Raw genomic sequence first — 12,355 nt, 5'->3', positions numbered from 1 at the left:
GTCTGGGAGAGATGATGATACCTCCCTCATAAATTGGGCAGATGAAATAAGATGACACTGGAAGTAAGCTTTGTAAGATACTCTGTGATGTGTATATGCTTTTGCAGGTATAAGCTGACATGCTTACATGCCCGTCTGCCTTTCAAGGACCAGGGCACCCCAGGTAAAAGCAGGCTGACCCAGGGAGCTGTTTTCCTCCTCCTTCATCCTTCACAACAGTCTTGTGAAGTGGGTGGCACTACCCCATCTTAAAATTGAAGGTACGGCTCTCAGAGATCTAGAATTTTACTCAAAATTATTCGTCAAGTAAAGGCAAAGACAGAGCTCAGACCTGATCATCTGATGACAAACCTAGCCTTCTTTTCACCACCCAACATCTAGAAGATTGAGTGGGGGGTAGTGACCACTATGCCCTTGTCCTGGATTCCGGAGCTGGATTACGTGTGCTTGAACGTCTGTGTAATTTGTTAATGTGTGATACTATAAACTTGTGCTAGTATTAACCTGAGTTAGTATTAGAGTAGTGTTCAATTTTCAATGGATAGATTTTTCTTCCCTATCAAACACTGCACAGCTGGTTAGGTCAGAAGTTAGTTATTTTCTGGAACGTGCTAAGAAAGGGGTTGACATTGAATGACAGAAGAACTGATCGAATGGGGCAGAATCTGCATTTGCATATGGACCTTGCGTCTGACCTGGATTTGTAGGCTATTCTGTGGCATCCCCAATGCATAGAACAGGGATGCCTGCCTACCCACCGATCCATCCCTCTCACATGGAGATTTCACTGTTGATTGGATGATGGATCCTAACCAAGGCATTCTAGTTTGTTGCTTCTGGGGAGTCTCAAGTGAACCTGTAGAGAACTCTTCAGTTACCCAACGGGACCTTGTGCAGCTGCGTGTGGAAGTCAGGATAATTTCGGCATTTCTGAGAGCATTTTAATAGAGCACTGATTACAGATTGCAGGCACCTGGTGGTGTTTTTGTACTGAGGCTGAAGGGTGCAGTTCCAAAGACAAGAACTGGACTTGACAGATTCCTATTTTCCTCCCCTGTTGTTTCCAGGGCCTGGAATAAGTGCTGAGAAACCTTTATAAGAGCTGATCCAGGCTCTTGGTGTGGTTAGCATTGTGCTTCCAGGAGACCCCCCAATCCAGAGCATTAATTCCCAGACTGGTAATAGACTTGTGCCTTTGCCCAGGGCATGTTCTCCTTCCAGTGGCTCAGAGCACTGAGACGGTAGGAGGGGCTCCTGTTAGTTGGGGTCAGCACAGAGCCCTGTGGCTTGGGACTTGGCCAGAACAATTCTGTGCTTCTTGGACTGTCTCAACCTGTTCCATTTGGGCAGGCCATCATTGCTTTTGGCCTCGACAGCCAAATGAGAAAACATAAACTGTGAAACTTCAAGGGAATAGAAGGTGATAGCCAAAAGTTGAGGTTTAGAAATCTATGGGCTAGGGATATTCTAGTCCAACACTTAATTCCATGCCAATTCATGAGAAAAAGGATGAATCTGAGAAGAGTCGCCACTGTAATAAATGATATTTTTCTCTCTTTCCCTCTCCCTTCTGACATACCACCTATTCTCACCTTCCACAAACTTAGGATTGCTATCATAACTTCGCAGTTATGTGGAGAACATCGCGGTAAGGTGGAGAGTAGCGGTTAGCCCTCATCTTGGCCTTGCTACTCTTTCGTTGTATGATTTGGGAATTACCCTCTGGATTTCAGTTTTCTTATGATTTAAGGAAGAGAATTGGATGAGCTAGACAATCACTATATCACTTCCAGCTGTTAAGTGTGTAAGCTTAAGAATGCTAACATACTAACTTGCACACATCTTTCAACTGAAGTATAAGCTGCTGGTGGGTAGGGCCCCCAAAATTGGTCAAGCAATGGTTGTTGGTTGGCTCATTTGGAAGGTCTTGCTGAGATCCTACTCGGTAAAGTCAAGTGGATAGAATTCCTCTTGCCAAGCGTTTCAAATGTGTGAAGCCAGGGGCACTGCTGTTAGGGAAGCAGCTAAGGTTGCTTGAAGCCTTGGCAGTGGAAGACAGAAGACACAGAAAGAGTATGGGGTAGGAGGTAACAAGGAGGGTCCCAGTCGTGCTTTTGAAATACCAGAGGGGGGTAATACAGCAAAGGAAGTGGAAAGAGGAGTTTTCCCTGAGAACCAGCAGAAACCTTTGAAATATGTGCCTTTCATTTTTAAGCCTTTTCCGGTTTGGAAAATAGCCTGCAAGGTTCATAAAACTGCCTGGTGGCAGCCATCCAAGGTCCTCCCAGGAGTTGACTCCTGTTATAAACAGCTGGTCTCCAAAGGAGGGTGGCAAACAGCTGTGATGAGGATTTGGTGGGCATTGTCCTGTTTGTGGAGATAGAGCTTTATCACAGACTCTCTGCTAATGCATTCTGAACTCCCCAATTTTCATCTGTGGAATCAAAACAAGCTGTATTCTAACTAGATTACGTGATCCTCTCCGCCAGTATCACAGCATGACCTGCACACCCAAGATGAGCAGATATCCAGAAAGAACGACTTCAAACTCCAGCCTGACTCGTTATCTTTGTAGTAGCTGGGCAGGGATGATAAGAGCATCTTGTCCACCCGAAAGCAAGGCTGATCAGAGGCAAAACTGTGAAGCAGATGAAATTGTCTTGATTTACCTGGAATGTATTTCTATCTCATCTCTTCCTACCTTTTTCATTTCTTCAACAGGAGATAGAGAGAGTATCACGTATCACGCTCCCCAGGTTCACATCCTAGCTCTGCCCTTGAAAAGCTGCATGATCTAGAGTAACTTACTTAACTACTCTGAGCTTTAGTTTCCTCATCTATAAAATGGAATCTCACCCTCCTCTCTCCCACATAAAGATGTATTAATGAGGACTTTCAGATACCAAAGTCACACGTTTAAGTGTACGCATCTCCTGTCGGAATTTGAGGTGCTGACGGGAAAAGCCTTTGGAGGCTGGGAGGGAATCTTTTCCAGCACCGTTCAGATTACACTGCACAGGCACAAAATCATGAACTTGATCCGTTGGGGAGACTGATTAAAGTTGAAATGACAGTCCTTGGCTTGATCCGTATGGGAAGAGTTTAATGACCTTATTGAAAATCTCATTTGTGAAATTGAGCCATTGAAGGACAGAGTCCTTAGTCTTTTAAGTTGACAGTGTAAATATGTATAACAGGGCTTCTGGATGTATCACATTTCTTCTGCGCCCCTCATTGCTGTGAAGGACTTCATGTCAGAGCATAACACTGATAAAATGTCAATTACAGAAAACGAATTGAAACTCTCTCAAGAAATTATAAAGAGATGATATTCTCCAAATAAGGGATTCAAGTAGGAAATATTCTCAGAATTGATGATTTAGAGACTATTTTGAGAAGTTTTCTCTGATTTTTAGATTTTTAGAAAATATATAACTTGTCTCAACTACTTTTTTGGGTTTGTAGGTTTCATACACTTAAAATTGGAGGGTCTTTTTAAAGGTTTATTACCTTTTTAGTGTTATATTCCAGGTCTGTTCTAAAACAGAAATAGCTGAATCAAGAGAATTTATAATTTGCCTAAGATTTGAGTTAACAAATATCGATATAAAAGGCTTATTTTATGCTTGCTGGAGGATTTGTTCATTGATTTGTTTGTTTTTAATGGTTGATATGTTTGGTCTTTATTTTTTAATCCAAAACTTCTGTTGTAAACTTCTGTATACATCAAAAAGAGAAAACACCTGAACCACACTGTCTTCCACTTCCTTTCACGTGTGGGTTCAGTGTTTCCCCCATTGTTTTATCTTCAGTGTAAGTAGAAGAGGCACGCTAATTCAGCAATCAGTACAGAGCGTGGCACGCAATTAAAATGTTTATTTTCATGTTGTCAGTCTTCGTGTGGCTTGGTCCATATTTGGTTAGAATAGATTTGTCTGTAATGAGTGTTGTTAATAAACAATGCTCTCAGGCCAACATATTGTTTTGTTAGTTTGCCAGCTAGCTGTTGGGCACCACAATGACATGAGTACTCGAAAATTGGGAGATGCCAACAATTGGAGCTCCTTTTGGTTCATTTTCCCTTATAACCCTTTGTTCTTTCTTTGATATGCTTAAAGTCATTTTTAAGGCCTGCCTCACACTTTGGATCAATAATTCTGTCATAATCCAGTGAGTGCACCCCAGCCTGCCCTTCCCTTTGGTACTTTATTTCTCCCCATCACTGTCGAGTCGGTATATGGGTACTGTAGGACCAACTTAGCTGATCCTGGAAATTTAAACTTGTGAATGTGGAGGTTCTATTACAGAATAAACCCCTCAACAAATCCTCCAAATGGCGTATTCCCAGCAGCCTTTTTTTGTTCTCGGTAATGTTATTTTTCGGCTTTGTCATATCATCTGTTAAAGTTAGGAAGTGATCGACAAGGCGGCTAAAAAGTCCACCCACCACGTAAATAAACTTGTGTAAACACAGGTCTTGTGGTCTGGGTGCAGAGAAGGGTTTGTTCTTTGGATATTAAGCCTACAAGAAGAATGTGCTTACTGAACGTATAAACAAGGAAAGAGGAGATGACAATAGTCTAGATTTATAATTAAAGCAGACATGAGTCACCGGCTTGGAGGATCCTGTGAACATAATGTCTCATACAAGAGGAGGGTTAGTATATACACGGAAGAGAAAGCCAGCCAGGTCTTATGGTATTTGGTAGCCTGATGGTAAAAAAGAGCTTCTTTTCCTTCCTCAAGGAGCTAAGAGTCATGACCAGGGTTGCCGTGTGTGGTTGTGCTGCTTTTGCACTGCTCCAGGGATTGTGTCCAAGCGAACAGGTGCAAGTGGACATCTGGCTGGCATTCTGCTCACCAGGTCGTGGGTCCCGGCATGGAGCTGCATTTGCTCAGAGGAAAGGTGACGTTTTCTTCTCACCAAAATCACTTCCAGGCCTTGTGGTAATCATTCACAACATCTGCTCTCCTTTCTCACAACTCTTTGAAGGTGGAAATGTATCCGCTTTCACCTTTGGGATTCCCAACACCATGCCTGGACTGGAGTTGAAAAGAGAGTAGGGCAGACTGATAATTGGATCTCAATAAAATAAATTTTGATATATCTTCCAGTTTGGGGAGAAAGAGTGTACCCCAAAACCAAATTTTTTTAAGGAACACTGTAGTCAAGTTATAGTGGAATAAGAATACTGCCCTGCAGAACCTTAGACCTATTTTTCTTTGTTTCAAAACCCAGACATAATCATATTAACATTTTGGCAGACTTTTTTCTAGAAATCTCTTTATGCATATCAGTACACACATATACGTTTACATTCATGAGCTCATTTTGTTTTGTAACTTCCTTGTTTTCACTCTGTATTATGTCATTTTTTCAAGTTAGTATCTATAGATCTTTGCCATGATTTTGAAAGGTTATGTGATAGTCCATTGGGTTGAAGGGCTATACTGCATTTTAACAATGTAGATTGAATATTGATGGGTATTTAGGTTGTTTATAATGTTTTGCTCTTAAAAATGGATCTGAAGTAAGCATGCATCATGTATAATACACACAACATTTCCTTTTTCTCTAGTAGTGGAGTTGCTGGTTCTAGAGGTTTCAGTTCAAATACTAATCTCTATAAGAGAGGAATTATAACTTCTTCATAACCCTGTGACCAATAGGGGTGAGTTAAAAATGCCATAGTTTACCATTCATAAATGCACATACCTAAAGATTCTAATTTACGAAAAGAGCAAGCTTTGGAAGATGCATTTAGCAGCTGTCTTGATTGTATCCTTGGGATTGCATGGAGGTGTTTTGTAAATCATGAAGTGCTGTACAAACCTCAGTGACTCATTACTAGAGCTTTACAGAGCATCTGCCATGTACTCTCAAAAAAGGTTTACGGAGTCTTTATTTTATAAATAATTCATTAAATACAGAGAAAAAAACAAAAACCCAGAGACAGTGGATCTGGACCTGGTTGTACAGTGGAATAAATCAAAGATATCATCAAGAAAACAAATCCCAGACCTTGCCCCCACAGGTACCCTGAATCTGTGTGAACAAGACCTGGGCACCCCCAGTTGATGTTGATATACACAGTCTTTGTTTGGAATTCCCCCTTTAATATATTTTTTGGTCTATCTCCAAATATTTTTCTAGCAGAATAGAGAATATTTTTAGCTTTTATACATATACTTAAAATTTTTATTTTTCCTGTTTGTAAGTTTCTGGCTCTTTCTAGGATATTTTTAGCAGATTTGCTGTATGACATTGACTTAGTCTCAATCTTTGTAAATCTTGGGAAATCTTAAGTATGGGTTCTTGGTCTGCCATCCCCTTCTGGTTTTATACCATTGGCAAGCCCCTTCCTTAGCCCTTGTTGTTTCTACCAGAAAGAATGATGAACTCATAGTGATTGCAATTTTCAACTTTGAATGGTATCACCAGATTAAAGTTATCTGTCTAGTCTAGTGGCATATCTAACTCCCATTTTAGATTCTATTTATAAGAACTTTTAGTTGAGAGTAATAGTTGAAGTACATGGAAAAATTGGCTGGTAGGTTGAAACTTTCGTCTAATTAATTTATCCTCATGCTTACATGCTATGGATGGACTAAAGTTTTCATCTTGAGAACTGTCTTATCCAAGAGTAAAGTTGTCTAAGTAGAAGTAGAATTGCATATTTATAATAATCAGTAACCCTTACTTGCATAAATTTTTATAAAGTAGCTAAATTGACCTCAAATTATCTCATTGGTCTTAATTCATGAAAAAAGAAAAAATAAAATTGATTTTTATTGCCTAACAAGTTGCATATTTTCTGGCTACTAAGTGAAGTTTTTGGATTTTGGAGTACAGTTAACATTTTTAGATTATCTCTAAGTTTAATGACTGTGTAATAACATCTGACTTGTAACCTTTAGTACTTAAATACTGTGGAGTTTAAGGGAAGCAATTTAACATTTCTCTACTTTGGCCTCAATATTTATAACATTCCCCAGTTCCTTGTCAAGATAATTGTGTTTCTCTTTCAGGACATGAGGCATGGAGTAGAAACAGTTGAATACAGGTATACTTGAATCATATTTATCCTTTAGAGTATTACCTTGGACAGTATAGAGGGACAATGGTAGCAAGATGGGAGTGGTACTAGAACCCTTTTAGGAGGCATCCAGATCTTTCAAACCAGGGACGATGGGGATCCGAATTAAGGGAGAGGATGTGAGGATGAAGAGGATCTGGTGGTGCCCAGAAATATTAAATTGGATCTACAGAGCTTGGTCATTGGTTAGTTGTTATGGGGACTTGGAGGGTTGGAGAGACAAGACTGAGTCTAAATTAACTCTTAGTGGAAATGCTCACTTGCCAGCTAGACACATGGATTTAAAACCAGGAAGGCAATGGGATCTGGGTGCATGATTAGTGTCATCCAATTAAAGGCGAGAGTCAAGTTGTATTTGTAGAATTTCGGAAACAAAGTGGCAATGTAGAGAAGTCCTATCTTAGAGAATAACCTTATTTCTAAGTTATCTGAGGTCACCTCACTAGAGTTCCCATGCACTAGTAGAGACCAGCTGATTCTCCCCAAAAGTGTTCTGGGATGATATCCTGTTTGCTGTTAACTTGCAGAATTCTGAAACTTGATATCGGCTGGTTTTGAGTGCATCTACCTCAGGGTTGAGTCATAGTAACTAGTTTAAGAGGGTGACGTGTAAAACCAGGCATTCTGGTTACTTGTTGGCAATGGGAATATAATCGTCATACAGTCCAGATTACTTGCGTTGGCATAGCCAGTGCTATACCGTGATCAGAAGATTGCATGTGAAGCGTGGCAAGTGAATGAGGTTAGAGAATCTGTTATCTAATAATATTAAGCGAAATAAATGGCGCCTCTGTTTCACCAGAGGCGGCGCTTACCTCTCAGGTGAGAAATATTTAAGCCCTGTCACCCCCGCCGCCTTAGACCCACCTGCGGGATGGTGAGTGCACCACCACAGGTCATCTGCGGTTTTAATGAGTTCCTACCACTCCTCCTTGTCTCTCGACCACAGAGGACACGTGTCAGTTCAAGTACTGGAAGTGGAAAATGTTAGTGTTGGAATGCAAAAGCATCTTACCTCTCTACCCCTTAACTTACGTACTTCATCTGCCTCCTCCGTGAGGTCCTTGGAGTTTACAACTCCTCCTGGAGAGGAGGATGGTAGGTGCAGGGCCATCTCACTACCATAACAATGTGCTGACAAAAGTGCTTATGGGTTAGATGGCTTAAAGGGAGAAGAAGGTAGATGAAAAAGCTTGAGGGAGAGGAAAGCTAACTGTGATTAGTTTCCAAAACTACCACTTAAGGCAGCCAGCTGCTTTGACTTGCAAATCATATTGTAGGTTGGTTTCTTGGATGGGAAAGCTTTGTAATTATAGCCTTTAGAAGCTGTGGACCAGGAAGAGAGAAAACTTCCATGGGTTGTAGGGGAGGAAAAATAATTTTCCCTTTACTCTTCTGAGTTCTTAGCTGAGACCCCTGTAATAAAAGACAGATTAACAAGAGAAAACCAATCAGAAGTTTATTAACATGTATACCTTGTGTATACATGGGAGATACCCCGGGAAAAATGAATAATTCCCAAGGTGGCTTAGAATTCAGGATTAAATACCATATTATTAGGGAAGGGGGATGGGGTGTAGACCTCTTAGGGGAGAGAAAAAGATTTTTAGAGAAGATGAATGGGCCCTTACAAGACTAGATAGGAGGTGTGACAGTTTGTGACAGAGTGTGTCTGAGTGTGGTGTCGACTTCTAGTCTACTGTCCTGTGACAAGAATCAGTCTTTAGTGGATGAAACTCCTGGAGAGGGGATTTATAACAACTGAGTTCCTTTTGGAGGATCTGTCTTTAGACAGATAAAGGGAATTCAGAGAAAGCCTGTCCCTACATTTGCTGTTTTTCAGATACCTTTGGCTCAAAACAATCAATATACTAAAGCAGAATATTTCGGGGCGGCATGTCCTGCTGCCCTTCAGGGCGATGTAGGTTGGAGTAACTGTGGTCAGTGATGTACCACCGCTGTGCATTCATCTTGTTTTCCTTACAAAGAGGTCCAGCTGTGGGCTGGACATTGATTTACCAGTAGGAAGATCTAAGACCTGAGAAATCTGCTTGGTTGAATGGAGAGAAAAAAGTCCTGTACATTCTCTTCCTGTATTCTCTCCTGAGAATACACTCCTTTCCGTCCCCACAGTTCCTCCTTAGTTAGGCTGTCAGCTTTTCACTTAGATGTCAGGATGGCTGCAGTTAGTTGTTTAAACTACAGATCCCAAGATTCTTACTTGGTGGGGGTAAAGGAGGGGCCCAGGGGTCTGCATTTTTGAAAAGCTCTCCTTGCCGAGTTCAGATGTGCAGTCAGGTTTGGGAGACACTCATAGATTATTTCCATGAAGCTACATTAGCACCCCTTTTACGTTCTGATTCTTTCTCTTCTAATCCACTGTCCATTCCCATTTCCAGGTGGCATCAAAAACATACACGCGTGCTCCCAGGCTTGTTAGTATCCTTGGCCTGGACAAAAACTTTAGACAATTTCCCATGAAAATGAGCCTGATTGGGCTTCCCTGGTGGCGCATGGTTGAGAGTTCGCCTGCTGATGCAGGGGACACGGGTTCGTGCCCCGGTCCGGGAAGATCCCACATGCCGCGGAGCGGCTGGGCCCGTGAGCCATGGCCGCTGAGCCTGCGCGTCCGGAGCCTGTGCTCCACAACGGGAGAGGCCACAACAGTGAGAGGCCCGCGTACCGCAAAAAAAAAAAAAAAAAATGAGCCTGATAGTCTCTTGCGAGTGAGTTTCCTGAGGGTGAAACCTATAAATAGCTCATCCTGATAACACTTTATACAGAGCCCTCCATATGTTAAACTGTTTTTCCATATTTAGAGGGTTTCATACCCATGAGTGAGAAAAGCAAAGCTTTGGTAAATAAAATCGAGTTTCTCTTTTACAAATACCTTCTGTTATGGATGGCTACATTTACTTAGTTTCTGCAAGTTCAGAGGGTCTTTTATTTCTCATATCTTAGTAGGAGAGGTAATAAAAATTTTCCACTTTAAGCATTCATTATGATTCAGGCACCAGAATAAGTGATTTGCATGCATTGTTTCATCTAATTCTTTCAATGCTTCCATGAATTAGGTGAAGCTCTCTCCATGTTGCAGTGAGTAAACCGAGGGTCTGAATTTTAAGAGATTTACCCACATACAGGTCTTCAGTTTTGGAAACAAGATTTGAACCCAAGTTTGTCTGATTCCAAACTTGTGGTCAGTGAAGTTACTGGTTTTATTTTTCCTCTTTTTTTTCTCTCTTTTGTTCTTGGCTGCTGAATATCCATACAAAAAAAACAACAAAAGGCCATTTCCATTTCTTACCAGTTTTTCAAAAGAAGAGCAAGATTTCCTGAAAATTTAGTAGCACATGCATGTTGTTCCTTTTCTTTTTTTTTCTCTGACAGATTTTGCATAATACAATGATAGCTCTTTATTTCTTTTAACCACAAGTTTTGAAAAATGTGAATCTGAGTTGGAAAAGCAAAAGCCTTGTCACAGTTGGGAAGGTGCTGGTTAGAGAATGCCTGATGAGTTTGGGAAGATGACTTTCTTTCTACATTGTTTTTATCGGACGTTTGAAGCCACCGTGCTACCGCTGGCTTTCTCTTTCATGTGTCCCCAAATGCTGAGAGGTGAGAGGCCTTGGAGCTAGAAAAGAACTAGTTTCTCTCTTTTTTAAAAGAAGAAAGTCCCTGTAAATTATAACACCCTGCATAGCAAAGTCATGGGGTAAATCGCAGTGGGGGAAATTCTGTTTGCTAACTTCTAGGAAATCACAGGGTGTCAGTTAGAGGTCAGCACATTGAGAAACTCCGTCGTCATTTTGTACTCAGCTAGTATGAAGAACCTGATGGCAATGATAAAATGGCATGATCTGAGCACATAGATCTGGGCATGGATCTATAATGTATAGATAGAGGTATAGATAGATAATAAACACCAACACTATTTATTCTTTATTCTTGCTGCCACTAAGAAAACCTACTACAGAACTGAAACCACGAGAAATTTCTTTAACCAGGGGAAGGTTCTTTTTTAATATATCTCTTTCCTACCATGAGGTTACAGGTGTGGGACCAGTTACAGGTGGACAGCTGTGTGGGCAGCATTTGTGAATCTTGCATTGGGAAGGATGTTTCGTGGTCTTGCATCATAAATCATCTGGATGTAAAGGAAACCTTTGATGTAGTCAGTAGTCAACTCCTGGAGAGCAGGGAGCATATCTTAGTTATTTCTTATATCTCTACACGGAGCATTGAGGTGGCACGTAATAGGTGTTTGTTTACCAACTGGCTTGATTTTACAGTAGGTTGACCAGCTCTTTGAGCTACTGTTACCATATATAGCTGTGCTGTTGATCCCTCAGCAGGATCTCTGAATGCTCTGTACAGCCTGCATGACCAACCCATTGGCCTTCTCTGCACCTTTAGTTCTGATTTGTTATTTGCTTGAGCAAATGTTGGTTACTGCTTGAGACATAGACTCTGACTAGGCTGATGGAATAGAAAACATTTACTCAAGTTGCAGCTGAGTTTTTGGATGATAGAGGGTTAAAATTCAGATTGACCTTGAATATAATGGACACAAATAAGCAGAATCAAGACCTTTAGGGAAGTACAACTTTGGAAAACTAAATATAACATGGGGACTGTGTATATGTAAATTTGAAGGGTGGGGGGGGGACTCTTTGGGAGTCAGCAACACGATGCTTTATTTTCTTAATTATTGGGCACACACTGCCAGTTAACCACAGGAGCATAACATGTGGGAACTGCTGGGTAACATTTCCAAAATACTTGGCATTAGTCAGACATTTTTTTAGAATCCTGTGTCCACTTTGGCTGAAGGAAACTGTGGAGAATTTGGCGAGGGTCCAGAGCATGGCAATGAGAGGCAGAGGAGCAATGGAAAATAGGACCCGTTGAAAGAGGCTAATAAATAAGGATTAATTACTTAGCCTGATCCAAAGCAGCTGAAGGGTGATTAAATTAATGGTCTTCTGTTGCATATATAGTTATTATGTGGAAGATGATATAATTATTTCTGCTATGAATAGAATTAGGGAAATGGGTTTACATTAGAGTTAAGGGAGATTTTGAAGTTGCATAAAGAACTCTTGACTTTAAAGATTTTTAGACAGTGGAAAGATCTCAGCTGGAAATGTGAAATCATGGTCCTTACAGGATGGGAATGGGGCGGGTGCCACTTGCCTGTTAGAGTCAGGTGCAGCTGGGATAGAGACTGACACACTTTCTAGATCTCATTTTGTGCT

This window comes from Delphinapterus leucas, chromosome 2 (assembly GCF_059928025.1).
Source record: "Delphinapterus leucas isolate spDelLeu-1000000601 "Yukka" chromosome 2, BTC_Dleu_Yukka2, whole genome shotgun sequence".
Lineage (NCBI taxonomy): Eukaryota > Metazoa > Chordata > Mammalia > Artiodactyla > Monodontidae > Delphinapterus > Delphinapterus leucas.
This window is presented reverse-complemented; position numbering follows the sequence as displayed.